Source organism: Anabrus simplex, chromosome 5, assembly GCF_040414725.1.
Source record: "Anabrus simplex isolate iqAnaSimp1 chromosome 5, ASM4041472v1, whole genome shotgun sequence".
Taxonomy (NCBI): Eukaryota; Metazoa; Arthropoda; class Insecta; order Orthoptera; family Tettigoniidae; genus Anabrus; species Anabrus simplex.
The window spans coordinates 251,931,038-251,954,644 of NC_090269.1; the positions used below are offsets into that span (position 1 = coordinate 251,931,038).

The 23,607-nt window shown below is 40.1% G+C and overlaps 1 protein-coding gene across 1 annotated transcript in view; it reads left to right on the forward strand.

The window, feature by feature from the left end:
- LOC136873955 (Krueppel-like factor luna) overlaps positions 1 to 23,607 on the forward strand; it is a 1,015,772-nt gene that overhangs the window by 307,149 nt on the left and 685,016 nt on the right. Inside the window, exon 2 of the mRNA XM_067147350.2 lies at positions 21,260 to 21,321. The gene's annotated coding sequence lies outside the window, so the exon portion shown is untranslated. The remainder of the gene's footprint in view (positions 1 to 21,259; positions 21,322 to 23,607) is intronic.

Here is a 23,607-nt window from a genome sequence, read left to right on the forward strand (position 1 = left end):
TGTCCTACCATTTGTCCGCAAAACCGTTTAGCTGGTTTATTAGATACATCTACACTATTATCTAGTAGGCCATTTCCGTGATGAGGAGTACATACATTATTACCTGCAGGTGTGATGCTCTCTTGTAGTGAAGGGGTATGAGTGCCCGTGTTCTGAGCGGCGTTATGTTGCTGGTGCTGGTCCTGCTGCTGCTGTTGATGTTGGCGTGGCTGATGAGAATAGCTTGCTAACTGTTGATGATCATAACTGGCAGGTGCTGGTTGAAATTGTGATGTTCCGTTCAATAGAGTAGGCCTATGGTTCACTGAGTCTAACTGAGGTAGCGAGTCGTGCATATAACAAGTCTCTAATGCCAACTTAATGGACTGCCCCGTATCTAGGGGGTCAGCCATTGTATAGTATTAACTAACTGATACTAAACTTGTCCACAATTCACTGTATTAAACGGTAAACTATGATGAGTTCACTAACGAAATGTTTATGTCTGAAGATGGTTTCACTGCCGCACTGACAAGTCTCACTAGCTATAGCGGAGTCGAGCTATGTTACAACCTGCCTGTCCGGCTGCTCGCCATGAACTATGATTGCAGGCGTTATTCGCGCACATCATTAATGTTTCCTACCATTGGGTTTGGATAAGGCTGTACGCTGTGAAAAATTCACTTCTTTATTTTAGGGAATTTAACAGATGAAAGTTATGAAATAAACGTCCGTCAACTTTCTAAGATGACTTCGAAGTACTAGAATTTCACACTAAAATGGTGTTCTCCAACATCATTAAACCTACTCGCATTCAACGGGTCTTAAATGTCAACTGATGGCGTCGGGATCTGATCCAAAAACCCTGGCACAGAATGCGGACGCCTAACCAACTAAATTGCAAGGCCATCTATCACTTTTGTGTTCAAAATTAATTACTTTTCCATGTTAGAAAGTAACTATCTAGGGTTGAGTTAAAAATTTAATAAACCCTTGGTCATTTAAAGATATGAACTTGTTAGCCTCTGTCATTACATCCTGTCTCCCAGGCTGGATGGTCAATTTGACCACTTGTTCTGTGGTTGCAGTAGTCTGCACTGGTTATGAGTTTCTGGCGCCAGAGGGAGCAATAAACTGTGAGAAAGAGTTCATTTCGAGGGCCATTATAACTACAGGGATTCACCAGACTTGAACGCCAATCTCTCGGCACCTGATTTGCGTAGAATTGTAAAGACCAGGTTTTCTGCTTTTAATGGAACTTCAACGTACATACGAATATTTTATTTTTTTAATTAGTTAGCTGCCTGGAAATAGCTTGAAACTAAGCCATTCAAACAGAAATCGGAAAAGAGGGTCGCAGGGAATCGTAATAATTGTCCTAAATTTGTCATCGTTTTCTAGGTCGTACATAATCAGTGGTGGAGAAGTTAGCGAGCTATGGGACTAGAAAGAATATTTAAATCGAGGCGACTTGCCTTATTTTATTTTTTTCCCTGTTTGTTGGTAGACGTGAATAATCCTCAGGATCTCACTGCGGGGCCAGCTGTGCAACAGGAATTCTTCGCGACCAGGAAGTTAGAAAGGCTTAGTTCTGGTAGCCATGAAGTACAATGCCCACTGAAACTTCTTTTTTTCAAAGAGTTTTACGTCGCACCGACACAGATAGGTCTTATGGCGACGATGGGATACGAAAGGCCAAGAAGTGGGAAGGAAGCGGCCGTGGTGCGAAAATGGGAAACCACGGAAAACCACCTTCAGAGCTGCCGACATTGGGCTTCGAATCCACTGGCTCCCGGATGCAAGCTCACATCTGCGCGCCCCTAATCGCACGGCCAACTCGCCCGACTTAAACCTTTCATGACAATGTTGACGATATGAATGATGGACGTGGAAGAAGTAGATTAATGCTGATTTTTCTGAACTACTCCCAAAATAGACAAATTTTATCTTAAGGGGGAAAATGCTCCTCCTTCTCCTTCTCCTCCTCCGCCACCTCCTCCTCCCACATACCCCATACCATGTTGGAGTTACGGTTGCAATGAGTGCCGAACATGTAGGCATGGCCCATTTTTACGATTAGACGCCTACCCTATATTGGTTTGACGTCCCAATTACTACTTCTGCGATTTTCAGAGAGACGGGCTCAGTGGCTCAGACCGTTGAGGCGCTGGCCTTCTGACCCCACCTTGACAGGTTCGATCCTGGCTCAGTCAGGTGGTATTTGAAGGGTGCTCAAATAAGGCAGCCTCGTGTTGGTAGATTTACTGGCACGTGAAAGAACTTATGTGGGACAACATTCCGACAACTCTGACAACGAAATTTCATACCTTAATACAGAGAGGATATCAGTGTCCAATTTTGGGAAGTTTAAAAAAAAAAACAATGTTAATACGTCAGCATATATGGACAGTTCTATAAGTAAGAACACAACGGTGATAATCATTGTATTAGCAAATATAGCGGTTTGTGGTGCCTTACAATCTCGATGCATCGATTTCGTCACCTGACGCGCGTTGTGTGGCAGACAGGAACGTCAAACGCGTTCCACGCGTGCATCGGCTGGTACAATGGCGGTGAGACTATGCGTGTCGTACACGTCAAAAGAGTACGTGTGAAAAGTAATTGACTTAAAATCCTACTGAGTTAAATCAAGGCTTACTCCTATCCCACCATGTATCCAAAACAGACAACAACATTTCCCACTTACAAAAATGAATAGACGGACCATTATACGTATCTGACTACCGAGTAGAATGGCGAAACGTAAATCAAATAGAAAATGTAATTAAAACAATTATAGACATAGTTCTTAATTATTTTGATAATTATTAATAGTATTACTTTGGCTTTGCCATCCACTAATTACAAGAAAAAACTCAGACTGCTCAATGCTCTTGTCTGAGTTTGCATCAGAAACATGGACAGTAAAGGAAGTCGTTGCCTTTGAAATGTGGTGCTATCGCAGAAAATTGGCTATCACATGGGCCTAAAAACGTAGAAATGCATCCACCATCATGGTACTGGGAATTCAGAAGCGAATGAGTGACATTGTCAACGAGATGATTGTACATTTTTTTTAACCACGTAGTGAAAAGATACAACTTCAAACTTCTGATGATGGATGATAAACGAAATGATAAGAAATCCAGAGTCCGATTTTATAGACGCTGGTCAACGTAGATTTACTTCCCACTCAGAAGGCTAAAGTGCGAATCCCGATCGGCCCTGTGCGTCGGGAAGGACATCGGATCTTAAACTCCCCACCAAAACCAAAAATAGAATCGACAGCTCAAGAGACCTCAGAAATAGCCAGGATAAGCTGAAGAAAGTAAAAAAAAAAAAATTATAATTTATAATAATTTTCTCAGATTGTGAAGTAGTAGGCAGGAAAAACTTCAATGTTGTCAATTACCTAGCTAGATTCTAGCCGACATTCGTATTGACTAATACTCCCCTTAGGGTGCGCAGATGTGATTTGTTCGGGTGTCATGGTCAGAACAGGCAGTTCTTTGGGAGTGGAGATACTCGGTTTCAAATTCACATATTTACCTCCTTTTATATAGAAAATTTGTGGTAATGTTTCTACATTCCGCTCTTCTGAGTCTGTTACAATCTCTCTGGCAATTGCATACGTACTTTATTATTTCGTAACCGTAAACGTGAAGTTAGCGAGAATGTTTGCTTGTTCAAACAGGTGTGAAAAATGGCAGAAGGACACACTGGTAGTGAGGAGATAAAGGCTGTTTGGAATTAACTCGACGGATGAATGTGCACGCATGAAAGGATTGTGAGGCAAATGAAGTGGGATAGGCTGCCGAGGAGAAATGGACTCGACCACAGTGGTTACGACCTGCAGAAGGAGACAAAGACAAATATGGTTGGACTTAGTTTTTCATAGTTTAAATATAAAAGGAGCAGAACTAAACGAGGACACAGAGCTATAGCTCATTCCACGTTAAGAAAACAGTATTGCTCGTATGGACCTACAAGGAGTGAACACACCCCCTCTGAGACACCAATAATTCCTCGTGATTAAGGGATATTATACTGTACTTTGTAATGTGTTATGATAGATAGATAAAAAGGATGATGAATTTTTGCCCGCGAGTTATTAAAATAACTACATGACATTTTCTTTTTCATAAATACATTCTTAGGGAGGAAGCACAGTGGCAGTAACAGCCATCGCTTCGTTGCTTTCCTTCATTTCCCTTCTTCTGTGTTGCTCTGGTACAATCCTCGTGAAGTCCCTCACTCTGAACCGCCAGCAGCTCACTTCTGTAGTGAAGTCTTCTATAGTATTTGTTTGTTTCGTGCGTGTTTCTAGGCTTAAAATAAGTGCGTAATTGTCTTGTGCTGAGTGACAGTTATGCGATGAGCCTACGTGTGTGATATCTTTCTTAACATTAATACTGTGATCTTTTGTAGAGTCATCTACAGTATTTATTTGTTGCGTCGGTTTTCTGGCCTTTATTGCTTGTAGAAATTTATTAAATTCATCCCTCGCCCCTCGAGCCCATAAAAATTATTTGTCTATTTTATACCCCTATTTGCCTTACATTCCAATGCTGAGATATTTTATGTGCCGTAGTTTACCTGTGATTTTGCACAAACCAAAAACCCCCGTCCCATTTAGTTCATAAAAATAATTTGTACCTTAGTTTCTTCCGCTTTTTGTCTTGAGCTTAAATACTGAATTTCACAAATTTATGTATCACCATTTTCCCGCGATGGTTTTGAGCAGAGCCGTTCGATATGGCAACACTATTATCATAAGAGCAGTACTATTTTCTTAACATGGAATAAGCTATAGTTATTAAACAGAGAATTGTGAAGGCACATTGTTAATTTATAGATGCATGCAGACTGAACACTGAAAGGTGTAACCGTCTTTAATGAAGATGTCTAGGTGGATGGGTTGCAAACGATTTCTTTCTCTGTTTGTTAATCTCTTATTTCAGATATTTTCTGTAACAAGTTAATTAGGCTACTGTAGCATATATTCATTTTAGTGTGGATCTCTTTTTAATATAAAATTCCATTCGCTGTACACCGCTCCATGGAACACATAATCCTGGCGCTTTCAGATAGCTTTGATGGGTCTACGTGGCTGAAAACAACCCATCCGAGAGGAAAGACTTATTTGTTGTGTTTGTTTCCCAATGAATCTGAGAGAGCTTCTTCCAGTAAATAAGTAATTACAAGGCATTTATTGGAAAATACTTTGACTATGATTGAATATGGATTGGAAGATTATTGACTACATTTATTTACTACATCCTATATCATCCATCCTATAATGCTGCTTACCTGACGGTCAGATCTGCACGCACAAGTCATTCCCATTTATCAAGAACTCACAGATATTTTCCTTTAATACCGGAGACTTGCGATGTCCCTTCAACTAGGAATCTGTTCTTCAAGTAGTAGAGAATTAAAGAATTTAACTACAGCGTATATGATAATAATTAACTAGATACTATCCGCTTTTTCACCGACGCGGTGATTGTTTCCAATATTTTTTTAAAAAAAATCATTCAATTCATTCAGAGCGTGATATAAGCATTACCCGTAATGGAGAGATCGATATCTTAACGCTAGAAATGGGGCCGAAAATTTCAGCGCACCTAAATAGTCACTGCCTTGGAACTACGAACTAACTAGCACGCATGGACGTCATTCAGAGGCGGAAATTTGTGTTCCGTTTTTTTTTTCGATCATTGGTACTTTTATGGCTATTTCTGGATTAAACACTTACTTACCATACAGCCTTTAGTGCCGGGAGTGTCCGATGATATGTTTATCTCGCCTGGCGCAGGTCTTTCTATTTGACACCCACACCCATGGGCGATCTGCGCGTCTGGATGTGAGATGATGATGATGATGGCAATAATAGGTAGGGAGAAGGTGGAACCCGGTGTCGGCACGTAGGCTCCTCCTGTCGAATGACACTAAGGGGTCTGCTTAAAGCTTTACGTCTCCATCCGACGGACGAACACCATATGAACACTGCGGAGAGGTTTGGAATTGAACCCAGGCTTTTGGCACGCAATCTAGTGATTGGAAATTGTATACCACCACCTCTCCTGTCCTGCCGGCCAATATTCTGATGAAGATACGTTTTTCCATTAACGGAATCAGCTAACCAAGGTGTCAGATCATACATTTGACGCCTTAACTATCATTACCACCAGAAGGGCTAGAGTGGCACATTGAAAATGAGACAAAGAAACATGATATGCACAAGAAATAAATACATTTAAAGTATAATGGTCCTAAGAGACGTGCCAGAAAACCTACGGACAGATCTTTCCTACTTAAATATTTTTTAAGTGACAAACAAGTGTGCTAATATCCAATCCTACAACTGTAAGTCAAGGAGTTATGTACTATTCAGCGGTGTATAGCATCTCTATAATTCTCCCCACTCATCGCCCCCGCTGGGGCAATTACAACCCACACAGACCTGAGACACGACTGTTGACCAGCAAGATGGCTGGAGTGTCACGAGGTGTGACGACTTTATCAACCTCTGTTGGTCGTATGACGTTCAGCTGTACATCATATAAGACCTCATATTGGATTAAAATTCTCGTACCGGGCGAGTTGGCCATGCGGTTAGCTGTGAGCTCGTATCCGGGAGATAGTGGGTTCGAATCCCACTGTCGGCAGCCCTGAAGATAGTTTTCAATGGTTTTCCGTTTTCACACCAGGCACATGCTGGGGCTGTATCATAATTAAGGCCACGGCCGCTTCCTTCCAACTCCTAGGTCTTTCCTATCCCATCGTCGCCATAAGAGCTATCTGTGTCGGTGCGACGTAAAGCAACTAGCAAAAAAAAAAAAAAAAAAATTCTCGTACGAGCCAGGTATCTAACCCAGGACACCCAGGTACGCACCAGACGGAACGATAAAAGATGTAACAGTCTGGTATGAAGATGTATGAAAACCCATTATCAATGTACCTCTAAATGTCTCGAACAGGGTGAATAATTATTAATAAAATTTAAAACTTTCTGAATTTCAGTTTTTTTAAACAAATTCTATTTGGCATATGTTGTACAAGTTTTCTCTATTGCTACACTTAACAACCTATGAAGAGCCCATGATTTATTTATTTTCTTATTTTTATTCAGTCTGGCCCAAAGTGTGTTTGCATAAGGACACAGAATAACGATAGATTTTCTTTAACATACTGTAGTTAATAATGTTTATTCTAGCCTGTCTGTCATAACGTAATCCATATAGATTGTTTCGAAAAATAGCTACTTAAAATCTTCATCACCTAATTACAATTGTAGCGGTGTCCGGATCCATAGCTAAATGGTTAGCGTGCTGGCCTTTGGTCACAGGGGTCCCGGGTTCGATTCTCGGCAGGGTCGGGAATATTAACCATGATTGGTTAATTTCGCTGGCACAGGGGCTGGGTGTAGCCTATGTGTCGTCTCCGTCATCATTTTATTCTCATCACGACGCGCAGGTCGCCTTCGGAAGTCAAATAAAAAAAGACCTGCATCTGGCGAGCCGAACTTGTCCTCGGACACTAAAAGCCATACGCCATTTCATTTCATTTCATTTCATTTCATTACATTTCACTGTAGCGGTAATTTTTCTCAATTAATATACTAGCTAGAAGGATTTAATGACTTCTATCACGTGATAGTATTTTTCTCTCTTGAAACAGGCTAGTGCATAATATTAAAGGTACTTTACATTCATAGGGTGAAGTTCTAAGAGCCAGGGTTGATAAATCGAATAACCATAAAAACCGCGTTGGTAGCACTGTTCTTAAAAGAAATATCCGCAATTGTACAGTTGGCGAACTATTCGTATTATGCAAAAAGAAATTTGCGTAATCTACTTTATCTGGCAGAGCTGTTCCTCTTGACCAGTCTGCAAGAATTGAGGCGTGTGGCTAGATCGGGTCATAGCACGTTTCGTAGAATACTCTTCGCTGACCTATATTCAAAACTTGTACCCATTAAGACTGCGATAAGCACGTAATAAACTTTTATTATAGTCTGATACTACCTCGTTCTGCTCGTAACAGGTTGAATCCCATTATCATTGACAATAGAGTCGGGTGCATTACTTATAAAATACCACAGATATCTTTAATTTTTTTGGTTCTTAAAATTCATTTTTTCCTAAGTTCTCAGTCATACTATTCTAATCGGGTAATGATGCACACTCCACTCCGATCGTCTCATCAATCGTACATTTGAAGTTCGGATCCCGCGCAACATCGGTTATTCTGATCACGGGACATTCTCCAGGTTCCTCAACACTCATAGGAAGGAAATGCGGCGACTATCTTCATTAAAGATGGCACGGTTCTGTCCTAGACATAGCCTACATAATTACAACAGCAAAATTATCATCGGTTCCACGATGAAAAATGTCCGAGGCCCCACTCACCAGGTAACACTGCGCAATCATTCTTCACACACACACACACACACACACACACACACACACACACACACACACACACACACATATATATATATATGTATATATATATATATATATATATTCAATAAAGTTTTATGCCGCCAGAAGAAGAAGAATGAATTTATTCTATGTCGCACCGATAGAAGGGGATGAGATTTCGTCGGAATTCGTTCCAGGCTTTCCTCTACTCGAGCATGTTTTCTAGTGTTCGAACTCTTTTCGGATAGTATTTTATTCGCTACAAAGCCTGTTTCGCGCAATTTTGCCAGTAAGTTTTGCATTGCAGATTTTGCTGGTCGTTTAGCCAAAACACTTCCGCTATTAAACTCTTGCGCAAGCAGTTCCGCACAGATTTTCCACGAATCATGCTTCGCGTAATTCTTTTTATTATTATTATTATTATTATTATTATTATTATTATTATTATTATTATTATTATTATTATCATCAAATACATTGCAAATGGAAAATATCGCGGTGGCAATGGTCACTTACAGTGATGTAATAATAAAGTAAAGTTAACATAATTACCCAACAATAACAACAAACAAACAAACAAACAAACATCAATAGTACAACAAGCAAATATATGGAAAGAAAATATTACATGAATTACTATTAGTTTAACATTCTAAATCCAGCATCATCATGTACCAATTCACACACAACCTAAGTATTGCCAGTACTTAACACTACGACTTACAATACTATACATTGAACTTGTTACTAACTTAACAGTACAAGTGATAATAAAGTTTAAAACATACTACCCAACAACTACAACACTTCGAGTACAAAGAGCAATTCCATGGAATTTCTTTTGCAGGAAATACTACTAGTTTAACATTTCACTAAATCTTAAATGTCCCCCGTTATATATTCAGTCCGTTGCCTTTTTAAGTCATTAGTTCCTACGTGGAGAATTACTACTTCATCATTCCCGCCGTATTTGTCCTCTATTTTCCTGTTCAACGGTTCCGCTCGTATTCCCGGCATGCACATCACCTTCACTGGCCTATTTTGCTGTCCTATATGCCGCACGATAGAATCGCCTGTCACGACACAATTTACAGGTTTCATATTCTCCAGAGATGAATGGGTGCCTACATTTCTCCTATACACTTCCTGTTTGTAGCTCTGCAATTATGAGATTTGCTTCATTTAATTCCCGTTGTAGTTCGGCAGTTCTTGCTTTGTCGATAGTCACATTCCCATTCATGAAGCACTTGCTACCTGCCATCCTTTCCTTATCACTGTTCAGCGCCTGTAGCTTACCACACTGGAAATGAATCCGCATTCCACACGTATCACACTTAGCACCAGATCTTAAGTTCCCCTTTCACCCCCATACACTTCTCGTTCACGTTCACTACCTCTTCTGGAGCTGATTGAACAGGGCCAGCTGGTTGAACAGGGCAATTGACAATGAACACGCGCCGTTTTATCGTGAGCACCGTTTTGTTGTGCATTCAACTGGTCACTAAACACATCTGCTCCTCTCACTTACTGACAGGCAATGACACAACGACGTACTCGGGACAGAGAATGCGAGAGATGCGCACATTCAGACATGTCAAAACGATCGACTGGTTGCATCTAAAAGAACTTTTGAGGGACACATTTACGGCACTTCGCTGTCTCCGAAACCCGGAAAGTAGTTAGTGGGACAAAAAAAAAACAATAATAATAATAATAATAATAATAATAATAATAATAATAATAATAATAATAATAATAATAATAATAATAATCATGCTATGCAGCCCTTGTAAGACAGACTCTCCAGCGAGGGTAGGCAGCAATTGGCGTGTATAGGAAACTGCGTGTTAGTGTGGTGGAGGATAGTGTTGTGGCATAAAGTTTAGGAACAACACAAACAAGAAGTCCCTGAGTCCATGGAATTAACCGTCAATGACTGAAATCCCTCTGGGAATCGAACATGGGTCCCGCGAGGACCGAAACCAAGACGCTGGCCACTCAGCCATGGAGACTATATAAATTAACCTCATCCCATGACCTTCGATGTTAGTCCCCCTTTAAACAAGAAGCAACAAGCAAGAAATTAACCACCCACGGTGTAACGACCAGCAGGGAATGAATAGTAAGTGTTTTTCTCTTAGGAAACACCGGTTATTTGTAGTAAATAACAATGCAGTAATTAGCATACACCTGACATGTGTTCTAGATCTCCCTTCGAGTTCTTGTCAATTACTGTTACCAAGTGTGTTGGCAAAGTGCGTGTTCTGTGTGTTTCAGATACATGCGATTAAAGCAGGGTATTATCTCCCTGCATCTCGTGTGTGTAATTCTTTAATTAGCCCGTGCATGTGTTTTAATTACATCTATAGAACTATTTTGATTTTTAAGAACGAACTTGTTTTAAAAGCAGATGAGCCGTATTTGTTCATGTCTTTACGAGCCCAAAAATGACGGTCGTAAAATGCGACATAATTACAAACACATTTTCATCCTATCGATTTGTTCCATAAAGCATGTCACATGGCGAGTTTTACTTTGATGTATTACCATATTTTCAATGATTTGGAAGTGGAAGCGGTTGATGTGGATAAAAAGCGTACAACGATAGGTGATTAGGAGATATACAGAGTGTACATAAATTATAATCAAATATTTTCGGAACATATTCCTATCAATATACTGGTACATTAAACATCTTTACTATGCACAGGGTCGTGAAATTTTTTCTAAGTTATCAACAAATCAAATCAAATCAAATCAAATCAAATCACCTTCAGGTTTTTGCCACTGTTTCCTAAGAGCTGGCCGTAAGATTTGCTTTCCTTCGTTTTTTTTTTGTTTTTTGTTTATTTGTTTAGTTGTTTGCATGTTGCTTACAATAATAGAATCTTATTCAGTGAGCGAAATGACTTCATCTATGGTCTCACAGACGAAACACGAGCACCTGGACTTAATCCTGAAAGGTACTCCCAACAGACAATTACTTTATGCAAGAACATTCTCACGTATTCACCGATGTTTCTGAGGTAAGGGTACATTTGAAAGGAACGTTTGAGATGTAGGAATACCGACAGAGGTATGAAATTGTGAGCTTGAGGAACGAATCTTTCGTAATGAGGACGAAAATCCATCAAACTGTACTACGAGAAAGATCAACTTTTGTATATAATGTTATAATTCTGAGTGGATATCGTAAATGAATTTGAACAAATACGAAACACTCCAAATGGTTTCAACAGAGTACGCAAAAGCATGGATCCCAAGATCGGGAGATGCACTGAAACAAGAGGAGGAGGCCACTTTGAGCAATTTTTGTAACGTCTTTTCTTAGTAATAACTTGCTTAATCATATCACTTTCTTCGTTAACAATGACGTAGCTCACAATGTTCCTGTGGAGGATTTTTGAAGAATATATCCCCAAAATATTTGACGTCAATTTACGTACAGCCTTTATTATCAGCAAGTTGACGTGCCGGGGTTGTGGTGATGAGATAGGGATAACTTATTAGTGTCAGTTGGAGACCTTCTTTCCTGTAACTGTCGGTCGTTACCTAAGGATAACGACGTGCATACTGTCTAACAACAGTATATCATTCTGGCTATTACAGTTATTCAAACCAGTTCAGTAATCCACTGGTAAACCCTAAAGGAGTCCTGCTCTATCAAACAGCAATGAAATACAAATTTAAATGGATGATTTCACTAACAATAAAAATAAACACGGAATGCAATAATTGACTATCGTTAATCAACATATAGTTGTCATTGACAACGTCGATCACATAGTACAATAATTGATATTTTTGTACGCAGTTGCTAAAAAAAACGAAGGGAATGGACACATGATGTTGTATTAGTTCCTCGCAGGTACACTTTTCTCAGAAACAATTGGACCTATAATGTTTGTTTACTCTACAGTACCGGTATGTCTATATAAATGGGGCTGTGCCTTATTGAATTGTTTTGAAGCTATTAAATGCATGGTCGTCTTGACTGTTTGTTATTGTGATGGATGATATCATTATGGCAGCACAAGGAACTCACAAAGGTACAAGAATGAACACAACACTGCTTGTTAATGAAATTGTTATTTGAGGAAAGTATTTGAGAGTGATACAATACAGTACATGAGAAGTTGGAAGAATAGAGAATGAGAACCAGTGTGGAGACAAGTGCGATGGCAAGAGGAGAGGGCAAAGAGAAGTGAGCAATAGAATTTTGAGATAAAGATGCAGTATTAAATATTGTAGAGACCTTCAAGTACTTAGAAAGTGAAACAAAGGAGGAATTCAAGATATAAATAAGAGGAATTAGGTAGAAGAGATAACGAACGAGTGTATTCTGTCAAAAATATTTCTTGTGGAATAAAGGTATGCCAAAATAAGGATGAAGAAGTACAACGAAAGGTAAATTAGATTTATGTGAATGAGACCACAAAGCAACTGGAAGGAAATTGTACGTTTCGCCAAGAATGTTACGTTTTCTCAGAAGTGGAACACGACAGACCACATCTGTTCTAATAATACCGAAAGGTTTGTATAAATCTTTAGTCTGGGAGGGTATGATAACAAGTATGCACAGACAGGTTTGTATTGTTGCCGTGCGGCTTCTCCGGAAGGATCTCTTCGCTTGAGAAAGGACAGCTGGGATGGGGTTCTGTACGCTGCGGGTTGTTCTCATTCCCATGCGGGAGAGCTTTCAGGATGGATGTAACAAATCGATAGCAACTTGCATATCGTATGTTAATCATACTGTGCAGTACCTCCCTCTGCTCGTTTATTTTTACCACTGCAGTTGACATGGCCTGTTTTCCTCGAATTGTATCCATTTGTGACAGGATCACATCAAATGTTGCTCTGCACACCTTTCTATTTTATATTAAATAAAACACATAACCATGTTCCACGAGAAAACACAATACATCGGTTTATTAGTGTTTTCCGTCCAAGTTGTTGTTGTTGTTGTTGTTGTTGTTGTTGTTGTTTGGGTGATCAATCCATAGACTGGTTTGATACAACTCTCGATGCCATCCTATATTTTGTTAGCCTGTTCATTTCTACGTAACTACTCTATCTTACATCTACTTCTAATTTGTTTTCATATTCATGCTCTAATAACGTTACGGTTCTACCACCCGAGAAAAATGAAAACCTACAACCTGTTTTCCAGTCATTGACCGTGTCACGGATGGAATGAAGCAGATATAGACTATTAGTACGATGGGGTCGCCACTCCCAAAGTGTTTTATTAATGACTGATAGATGCTATGAAATGAGAATGGAGAGTGTTGCTGGAATGAAAGATGACACCGAGCTCGATAGCTGCAGTCGCTTAAGTGCGGCCAGTATCCAGTATTCGGGAGAGAGTAGGTTCGAACCCCACTGTCGGCAGCCCTGAAAATGGTTTTCTGTGGTTTCCCATTTTCACACCAGGCAAATGCTGGGGCTGTACCTTCATTAAGGCCACGGCCGGTTCCTTCCGAGTCCTAGCCCTTTACTCTCCCATCGTCGCCATAAGACCTATCTGTGTCGGTGCGACGTAAAGCAACTAGCAAACAAAAATGAAAGATGACAGGGAAAACCGGAGTACCCGGAGATAAACCTGTCCCGCCTCCGCTTTGTCCAGCACAAATCTCACATGGAGTGACCGGATTTGAACCACGGTATCCAGCGGTGAGAGGCCGACGCGCTGCCGCCTGAGCCAAGGAGGCACTTAGGCACCCGAGACTTGCTTAAAAATCTAACTAGTCTCAAGCTGTTTCCTATCAATCTACCTCTTATTCTGGCCAAATTTTTCTCCTGCCAACAACTCGATTTAGTATCTCTTCATCTGCGATACGATCTACGAACTTAACTTCAATATATGTTTGAAATGAAAACAACTATATTCTTAAGAAAGTCTTTCCTGGCTTACGCTAGTATGCATTTTATCTAATCTTTATTTCTGCTAATTCTGCTCCCCAATTAACAATATTCATCTGCTTTCTTTAAGACTTCAGTTCCTAATCTAACATTTCTTGCATCATCAACTTCGTCCAACTGCGACTGGTGTGCTAAGTAAGATATTTGACCGTCCATCAAAACATAGAGTATTTCAGTATGGATCTAGCCGCAAACTTGGAATCATGAGTCGGACACTCTACCACTGACTCTCCGAGCCAGATATGCGTATCAGAAGCGATAATGTCTAAAACTGGAATGTCACTTTTCGGATGTCACCGTATTTTGAGATGGAATTAGGCTTTCAGTTCTACCTTATCGCACTCAGTTCAGCTTGTGGATTGTATACGTGAAGTTTGTACTGAAATATTAATACATAGCTGAGCGCAAAAACTTTGCAGGGGACGATGACATGCTTGTGATATTTTGTATGGTATAGGAGATTGGCTATTCATGGACTTCTACACCTCAATACTTGTACTGCAAATAATGTTCATGCTTATTTTCACAGCAAAAGTTGCATGGCCCGTTTTCGTCCAACTGAAACATGACGTATCCGGCAGCATAACATCGAATGTTACTCTTCACACTCGACCATTTTATGAAACGTTTCCTGAAGTTCCGCAGACTGAAAACACAATACAATGGCGGCATCTCCGGTGAAGAGCGGGTATTATTGGTTGTCCGGACGAGAGGCTGAAGGTACTCCGGTAGTTGCAGCAGCTTGTAATATTGGCAGGCGTAGTGTAGAGATAAAATTAATGACACCCGTAACCTAAGTTAAAAAGTGAATCGATATTGGCTGCTTGCTTGGAGACAATCAATGATGCAACTGTAATGATACTGCTGGCTCCAGGTGGCGCTAACGACAGGGGGAGGCGAGACGTAGGCTATTAGGTGTTTATGGCATCCGCGTCTGCCTGCTCGCGCACGCGCTTCCCAATGTGTCTTCAAATGTGCTCTCTCGCACCACAGCTCTTGGATTTCTACACTGTAATTCTTCGTACAGAACACCATTTGGAAATCGAATTATGAAGGTGTGATTATTGGCGTGCTTTAACTTCCGTTAACATAATCTGTAACAGTGTAAAGATTTTTAAGCTCATGGGCCGCATGGAAGTACAGCTTAACTGTGGCTTCTCATAATTATATAATTTACTGGAGGAATTATCCATTCTTGACACGAGGTTCGTTTTGTTAGTAAAATTACTCTTTCGTTTTCATATAAGCAGAAATGAAAGAACAAATTTTCCTTGGTTCTTATAATGTCTAGGAACACATCACGAAAAGGGGTGTATTTACTTCTCAAGTGTCATACGAATGTACTATTAAAGCAGCCCGTACGCGATCTATCAACGCCACTAAGCGGTAAATAAATTAACAACCACAGCAGCCCATCACTCCGAAGCATTGCCTATTTTTCCTGTTTTACCTACCGTACTTCGTTTAATTCCAAAGGGGTTGAATTTTTCGTGTAGTTTTCTTACATGTTACTGAACTACTCATCGTGATGAGTGGGTAAGTTACATTTTGCAGTATTCTTCCTCGAACCCGGGGCCCTCGGATCCGAAGGGCAGAGTACGCTAACCGTTCAGCCTAGGAGCCCGGCAGTGTGATTTTTTATTTATAGATTGATACCGGTACAACAATATCCGTAATGGAGGGAATTGGCGACGTCGACCAGGTCGTGTAGTTTGCATTGGGGAGACAGTGGGTTTCGGCACAATCAGCGGTATCAATGAAGATGGTTTCTCCATGTTTTCCCATATTAACACCAGCTAAATGCCGGGGATGTACGTATTAATGTGACGCATGTGTTTGTGATTGTGTTGGCCGATTCCTGTGTGGACACCTATATAAAAAAAGTATGAAAACTAAAGTCAGATTTGTCATCAGGTACTATAAATCACTTAACTTCCGCCTTCCTCAAATTATTTGATTTTTCAATTTTTTTGTCTCTTTGAAGCAATCATATCCTTGGTTCTAATTGAGGTATGGAGTTCGTTTTGGCCTAAAAACACTCAGCAGATCAAGCTCTTTCTTTTCAGCTCTTAACTATTCAAATTGGTTGATTCTGAGGAAAGTTATGAGTGCACATTCGATTTGACGTCTCATTTCTTCAACATTTTTTCTCATTGAAGCAATCATATCTTTCGTTCTAATTGAGGTACGCAGTTTGATTTGGTCTAAAAACACTCAGTGGATCAAGCGCTTTCTGTTAAGGTAATAACTACTTAAATTGGTAGATTCTGAGAAAAGTTATGAGTACATTTGTCTCCATGACGAAGATCTTTGAAGGACTTTTGAACAGTTCGGCGCGTAGTGTTGTTCCAAGGAACGTTTAATTCAATTTCTTGTTGTGATGTATTTTCAAGTGTTTTGTTGACATAATATTACATTCTATTACCACAGCAGATCATGTGCTTTATTGCATTAACTCTAAACTTTGCAAATACATCCGTGAGGATAGTAACGAACAACACCATACTTTGTACATTGCGGGCGGAGCCAGCGGGAAACTGCTAGTCACATTTGAAAACTGAAACACTTCAAAAACCCATATGCCAAGCGTAAGTTTTCAGAATATTGCCATAAATGTGCATTCATGTGTTGTATTTTATAAACTCTAGAGGCTTTCTATGTAACTAATTGACTAGTAGAAACATTCACAAAGAAAAAGAAAAACAAACAAAAAACAAAACAAACTGGTGATACATGCAGACGTTAAGGTAGACTTGCCAGATGAATACTGTCCAGCCTGACGGCGTGCGGATATCATAATATCACGTATTAATCGTTATGATATCATCATTGTCATTGCTTCCCATCCTACTACCTCTGATACCAGGCAGCTCTTCACGTAGCCTCACGAGGCATTCCTGCCCTCAGTCCACGATAAGCCACGAATCGATATTTTTAATTTAAAGATAACTAATTAAAACAAATGAGGTTTCACTTAAGAATTTATAATAACAGTGGTAGAGTGTAGGCCTCCAAATTCCAAGAACAGAAATTCAAATCTAACAGGGATAGATTTTTGAAGGGCAGAAAAATATAGAGTAAAATATAATGTCGAACTTGGCACGCACGCAGCCTAAGCGGCATCGAACTAAAATACCTGTAGCCTACATAATAGAAAGGCCATGTTATTATTATTATTATTATTATTATTATTATTATTATTATTATTATTATTATTATTATTATTATTATTTCTTTCTCCGTTAGGGTCTTAGAGGGACCACGTGACAATTTCAGTGCTTCATCCTTTGTTGTTCCTTCCTCCTACGCCAATCTCCTTCATCTGCTCACCATGTCTCCTTTTCTTCTCCTCGGACCATTTTGAGCCTGTTTTCTTTCCCTCCCGACCTTGGAATCCTTCCATTTTTAACATTTTCTTTCTAAAAATACATCTCTCTCTGTGTTACCACTTCTTCTCTTATATTGTTTCTTTCCAAATCTATCTTCTTCTTCTTCGTCTTATTATTATTATTATTATTATTATTATTATTATTATTATTATTATTACGGCATTATAATTGTATGTTACGTCTTCAACCTGGAGGCTGGTTGGAACCTCAAAAAGCACTAACAAAGCTTTTGTGGTTATAAGAAAACTCTAAAAACTAATGCCGACTCCATGATGAGGCGACGGGGCGAGTCGACCATGCGGTTAGGGGCGCTTAGCTGTGGGCTTGCATCCGGGAGATAGTGTGTTCGAACGCCACTGTCGGTAGCCCTGAAGATGGTTTTCCGTAGTTCCCCATTTTCACACCTGGAAAATGCCACGGCCGCTCCCTTCCCACTCCTATGCCTTTCCTATCCAATCGTCGCCATAAGACCTACCTGTATCGGTGCGCTGTAAAGCCAATTGTAAAAAAACAAAAAAAAACAAAACCATGATGATGTGTGAGGTAGTTTGGCCATTGCTTTCCTCAATGAGCTATTGAGCTGTTGGAGCACATACGGCCATATAAGTTGCATCTTTCATAATAAAAATACACTAGTCGTGCTTTTAATGACATTACTCGACACCGCTCATACCTCAGTAGCTTCCTTGCTGTAAAAACTGTGGTATAGGCTCTAAATGGGACTGAGACCGGTGTAAGCTATATTTCGCTCTGATCTGCACCAAGAGGCAGATAGAAATGCATTGCATTCGTCAAGAAACAGTAGCAGATTATTATTATTATTATTATTATTATTATTATTATTATTATTATTATTATTATTATCACAACAAAAAGTCACACTATTATATTATAAAGCTTAAGACAGTTCCTTGTTTGAGTGTAAAAATAACGAATGTTTCTGTACAGAACGTTTGTGGGTATTTTTATATGAATCAACAAACAGAACAGAAGGTAAAATGTTTTTTCGCCATGAATATTATTTAATTTTCTCTCAACTTCACACACGCAAAACGCTTTTATTTTCACAGAGTCATGTTGAAGTAATTTTATTCCCGGTGTCACCCGCTGTATTGGAAGCTACCTATCCGAATTCCGAGCTCAATTCGATTACCCACTTAGCTGACTGTTGAGTGCATGTGACTGCGGCGCGGTGTGTCCCCACCATGTAGTGCGGGTCCAGTCGCTTGTGGAAAACTGCCAACCGCAAGGAAATCCAATTAAACTTGGAATCTCGTGAAATCGCATCGCTACATCGCCATACTTTACTAACCCTGCTGTCAGCCGGAGTTAAACAGCTTATCTGCACTTCTTAACAAAAGGGCCCTTTCTTCTCATCTTGTTTCTTCCTTCACTCTCACTGATTAAAGTTAGTCATAGAGTATATATCATATATCCGGCTCGATTCATCACGGTTAGCATGCTTTCCTTTGGTCTAATGGGTACCGAGTTCAACTACGGGCCAGGTCGGGGATTTTAACCTTCATTGGTCATTTCCTCTGGTTCAGGACCAGGATGTTTGTGTCGTCTTCCACCCTATATATATATCATATCATGTCATGTCATGTCATGTCATAATTAATATTTCAAAGGTTTAATATCAAGTCAGGAATACAAAACTGGAACAAGCATAAATCCATCAATATAGCGCGACGTTAAATCACGAGCAATGTAATGTATCATGTATATATTTCATCGCAAGTGTTTCATTTCAAGCTTGTTTCAAATCGAATGTACATTTTCTTCTAAAATAAAATATAATATACCGGTGTGAATGGGGTTCATTTATGAGTTCTTTATTGCCATATGTTACAGGACGTAGTTATGGCAATTTACACTTTAGGTTCCATAAAGGTTGCATTTGCGAGTATTTAGGTAGGAGCATTTAGGTTTATATTGTGTAATAGGTATTTCATATTCAACTATTTCAGCACTGATATTTTTATTTTTATTTAGGTCTTATTTTACGCATTAATTTTATAGCATTACCTATATATTGTCCACAATCCTATCTCTATTTTATCTCACTTGCATTAATGGTACTAATCTCATTTAAATGTAACTTTATATAGTTATTATTTATTGTTTCTGATCTAGTTGCTGTAAAGTTAAGTAAGTTACTCTTTTACCTCATGTGGTCAAGTGTAAGAGTGGCGGAGGCCTAACTTCGTTGCGAGCAATAGTCATCTAACTGGTGCATAAGTAATAATAGAAAGCAGACTGCATAGGCCTAACAATGGTGATTAAGTGTTAGCTGAGGCCAATTTCTGTCCACCGAACAAAGGTGGTTGATATTTCCTGGATAAGAATATACAGTTCAAGCCAAAGACGTAATACCAGTTTGAATGTGTACTCCGTTTGTGAGTGACCTGGTTTCGAGCGAAGACTGGTAATTGTGCGTAATATTTCATTTTGTTTTACGACCGACAAGCAAGTTTCTCTTCCCACCATAATGCTTGGAGGCCATTCATTGCGGAGATGTGTGGCTACGTTGTGATTGATGTGTCCCAACTAAGAAACTTCCTGCATAATGAAGGTCGCTCAGCAACACAAGTTTCTATACTAGGAATTAAACTGGCTGGAAGTCGCAATATGAAGTACAATGCATCATTTTTTTAAGAACTGCCTTAATGTGAAGAGCTTGGTCATTGATAAATTCCCTTCGCAAACGCCTCCTTAGGCCTGGGGTCACACCATTGTGTAACTGTAATGTAGTTCGCTCCAAGTCCAATTACCACACAATATTCAAGCTTTCAACAATCAAGTGAGCATAGTTTATAAATGATTCGTAACCTCCTGAGTAGATGCTGTTTGTTAATGGGTTCTCGAATTGAGCCAGCTTTCCTGGAAGTGAAATTACGAAGCGCAATATGATGTTGAACTTGTAAATAAAATTTTGTCACTTACCACCCAGATGGGTGAATCCTTAGACAAAGTTTGGTTAGTTAGAACTACTAAGCGGGATGATTGAGATACGATGAACCAGCATTAGAAGATGAAGCATACACACAGAAGCTCGATAGCTGCAGTTGCTTAAGTGCGGCCAGTATCCAGTAATCGGGAGATAGTGGGTTCGAACCCCACTGTCGGCAGCCCTGAAGATGGTTTTCCGTGGTTTCCCATTTCCACACCAGGCAAATGCTGGGGCTGTACCTTAATTAAGGCCACGGCCGCTTCCTTCCCACTCCTAGCCCTTTCCTGTCCCATTGTCGCCATAAGACATATCTGTGTCGGTGCGACGTAAAGCAAATAGCAAAGAAGCAAAAGAGTCTCATTAAATATGACTCCGCTGATAACGTTTAGCAGAAAAAGTATGAATATTCATTTTCATCACTGACGTGTGTTGTTCATGCTTATGCTAATTTTGTCTTGTTTTTCTTACCATCATCAATATTATCATCATCAACATCATTAACATGTGTCATTCTGCTGACTTCTTCAGTAATACATTAGACGAAATCTCTTCTTTTACTAATGATTGTTTTTTCTTGTTTGCAGGTAAATGTCTGGATGAGTTCAGCATCCATTAAAGCAAGTACAGGAAGACGCTTTGAATCAAAGTAAATACAATTTTAACTACTTATATTATTTCTCGTTCGTAACAAATACCCATTTGAACGAATTAATAATAATACTCTTTCTGACCTTTATTCCCAATTGATTGGAGTTGGTACTGACGTGGATTTGGCTTTCTTTTCCGATCAGTTGTCCTTCCTGACGCCTACCCTGTCTGGAATGTATTCACTATTGATTGTATCTGTGGTGACTGGTATCGTGGTGTGTTGTGTGTGGATGAAGATACATATAATTATTAGAACGAACACAGTTGCTCAGTCCCCGAGGCAGAGAAATTAATTATACGCAGTTGATATCCAGAAATCGATCCCGGGACCGTGTGAACCGAAGGCCAGTACTTGAGGAGCCGGACGCACTCCATCGCACGACTGTTTGAAAATACAGGGTGTAGCAATAAGATAGACCAAACTTTCAGGACGCATTCCTCATACATAGAAAATCTATAAATACAGACATGGGTCTGGAAACGCTTTATTTCCATATTCGATCTCATTTTCTACAACTCTACATTAATCATGGGGAACACACAATAACAGAACGTTCCAGCATATGGCGGGTTGATGAACGTACTGTACCAGTACTAACGGAGGGCATTTTGAACATTTTGTAAGAAAGAGTTTCATTTGATATGCTGGTACTTTCTCTTCCGCCGGGCTGAGTGGCTCAGACGGTTGAGGCGCTGACCTTCTGATCCCAACTTGGAAGGTTCGACCCTGGTTCTCAGAAACGTCAGCCTCGTGTCGGTAGATTTACTGGCACGCTAAAGAACTCCTGCGGGACTAAATTCCGGCACCTCCGCGTCTCCCAAAACCGTAAACGTAGTTGCTGGACGGAATGCCAATAACATTATTATATATAATTCGCTGGACACTGAACTTGGCCTTCTTTAGAGCCCAAATTTCCCTAATTCTTTGTGAGTGGGCCTGCTTACGCTCCTCTGTCCAAGGGGCTCTCTTCGGCTGCTCGTCTCGGTTTAGCCCGTTCGTCAATATTTTCTTGCGGAAGACATCTCTGTTAAGGGCGTCTTCAGCTGAGATATGTAGCATTTGCAGGTCTTCTTTGATATTTCTAAACCAGGGAATTGTGGTTTTGGGGTTTGAATCAAAAAAGTGAAATATTTCTTTAGTAAACTTTCTTCAGTCCATTCTTTTCAGATGACCGTAAAATCGTGCCCGTCTTTTTCTGATTGTGTCGGTAATTTTCTCTATTTTGCTGTAGACTTCCTTGTTGGATCTCTTTTGATGGATTCCATTTCTGTACTTTGATCCCAAGATTCCTCTCACAATTTTGCGTTCTCTTTTCTCCAGTTCTTCAAGGAGTCCTTTGTTGGCATTTAGAGACAGGGTTTCGGCTGCATATAGAACTACTGGCTTCAGAACTGTTTCATAGTGACGTATCTTGGTGTTTTGGGAAAGGCATTTTTTGTTGTAGATTGTGCGGGATGTTTGGTAGGCTATTTCCAGTTTGCGTACTCGCTCCTGAAGTGCTTCTTTGTCCAGTCCATTTTTCATGATGATCTCACCCAGGTATTTGAATTTGTCTATGATCGTAAATAATAGGAATACGAATCCTTCAAATTCCGGTTCGTTTTTTATTAGGAGAAAACAAACTGCTTTACTAAGTAAACTCGTGTCTTCATCTCGAGGTGGCGCAGCTCTTTTCAGGCACACCCTCGATTGAGGTGAGCTGCATGTATCATTTTAACCATACAGCAGCCCTCCTGTCATTCTTTAATTTCTGGCAGTACCGGGAGTCGACTTCGGGCCTCCGAGGACGGCAGGTACTAGTGCTAACAGTTAACTGCTTCACTTGGAAGGGCGATACGTACATTATTCCTCTACATAGACCCCATCCGGTTCAGGCATTTAACCCAGCACTTCACGAGCTCCATGATGCTTGTCTCATAGAAAGTGGGATATTGCTGTCAAAGTCAAATGCTTACTTCATGCTGCACAAGGTCATCTGAGTGAAACGTTTTTCCAAAGGAGCAAAGAGAGGTGTTGGATGTTCGAGGTCGACCGCTGCGTTCTGCATCACTGATCTCTTCTTTTCCATCTGCTGTCAACACATCGCCGTTTCACCAAACACAGCAAACGGTCCATCGTAGACTTTCCACCACTTTTTGCCCAGAGGAATCGTATGACAGGGCGTTCCTCCTCACGAGTCCAGTACTGCAAGCGAGCCGCCATCTTTAACTGCCTCCGCAGATTCAGGAATGATTTGCGCGCTCGTCTGGTACAGGACTGCCAACCACAAGTATGATCCCTCAC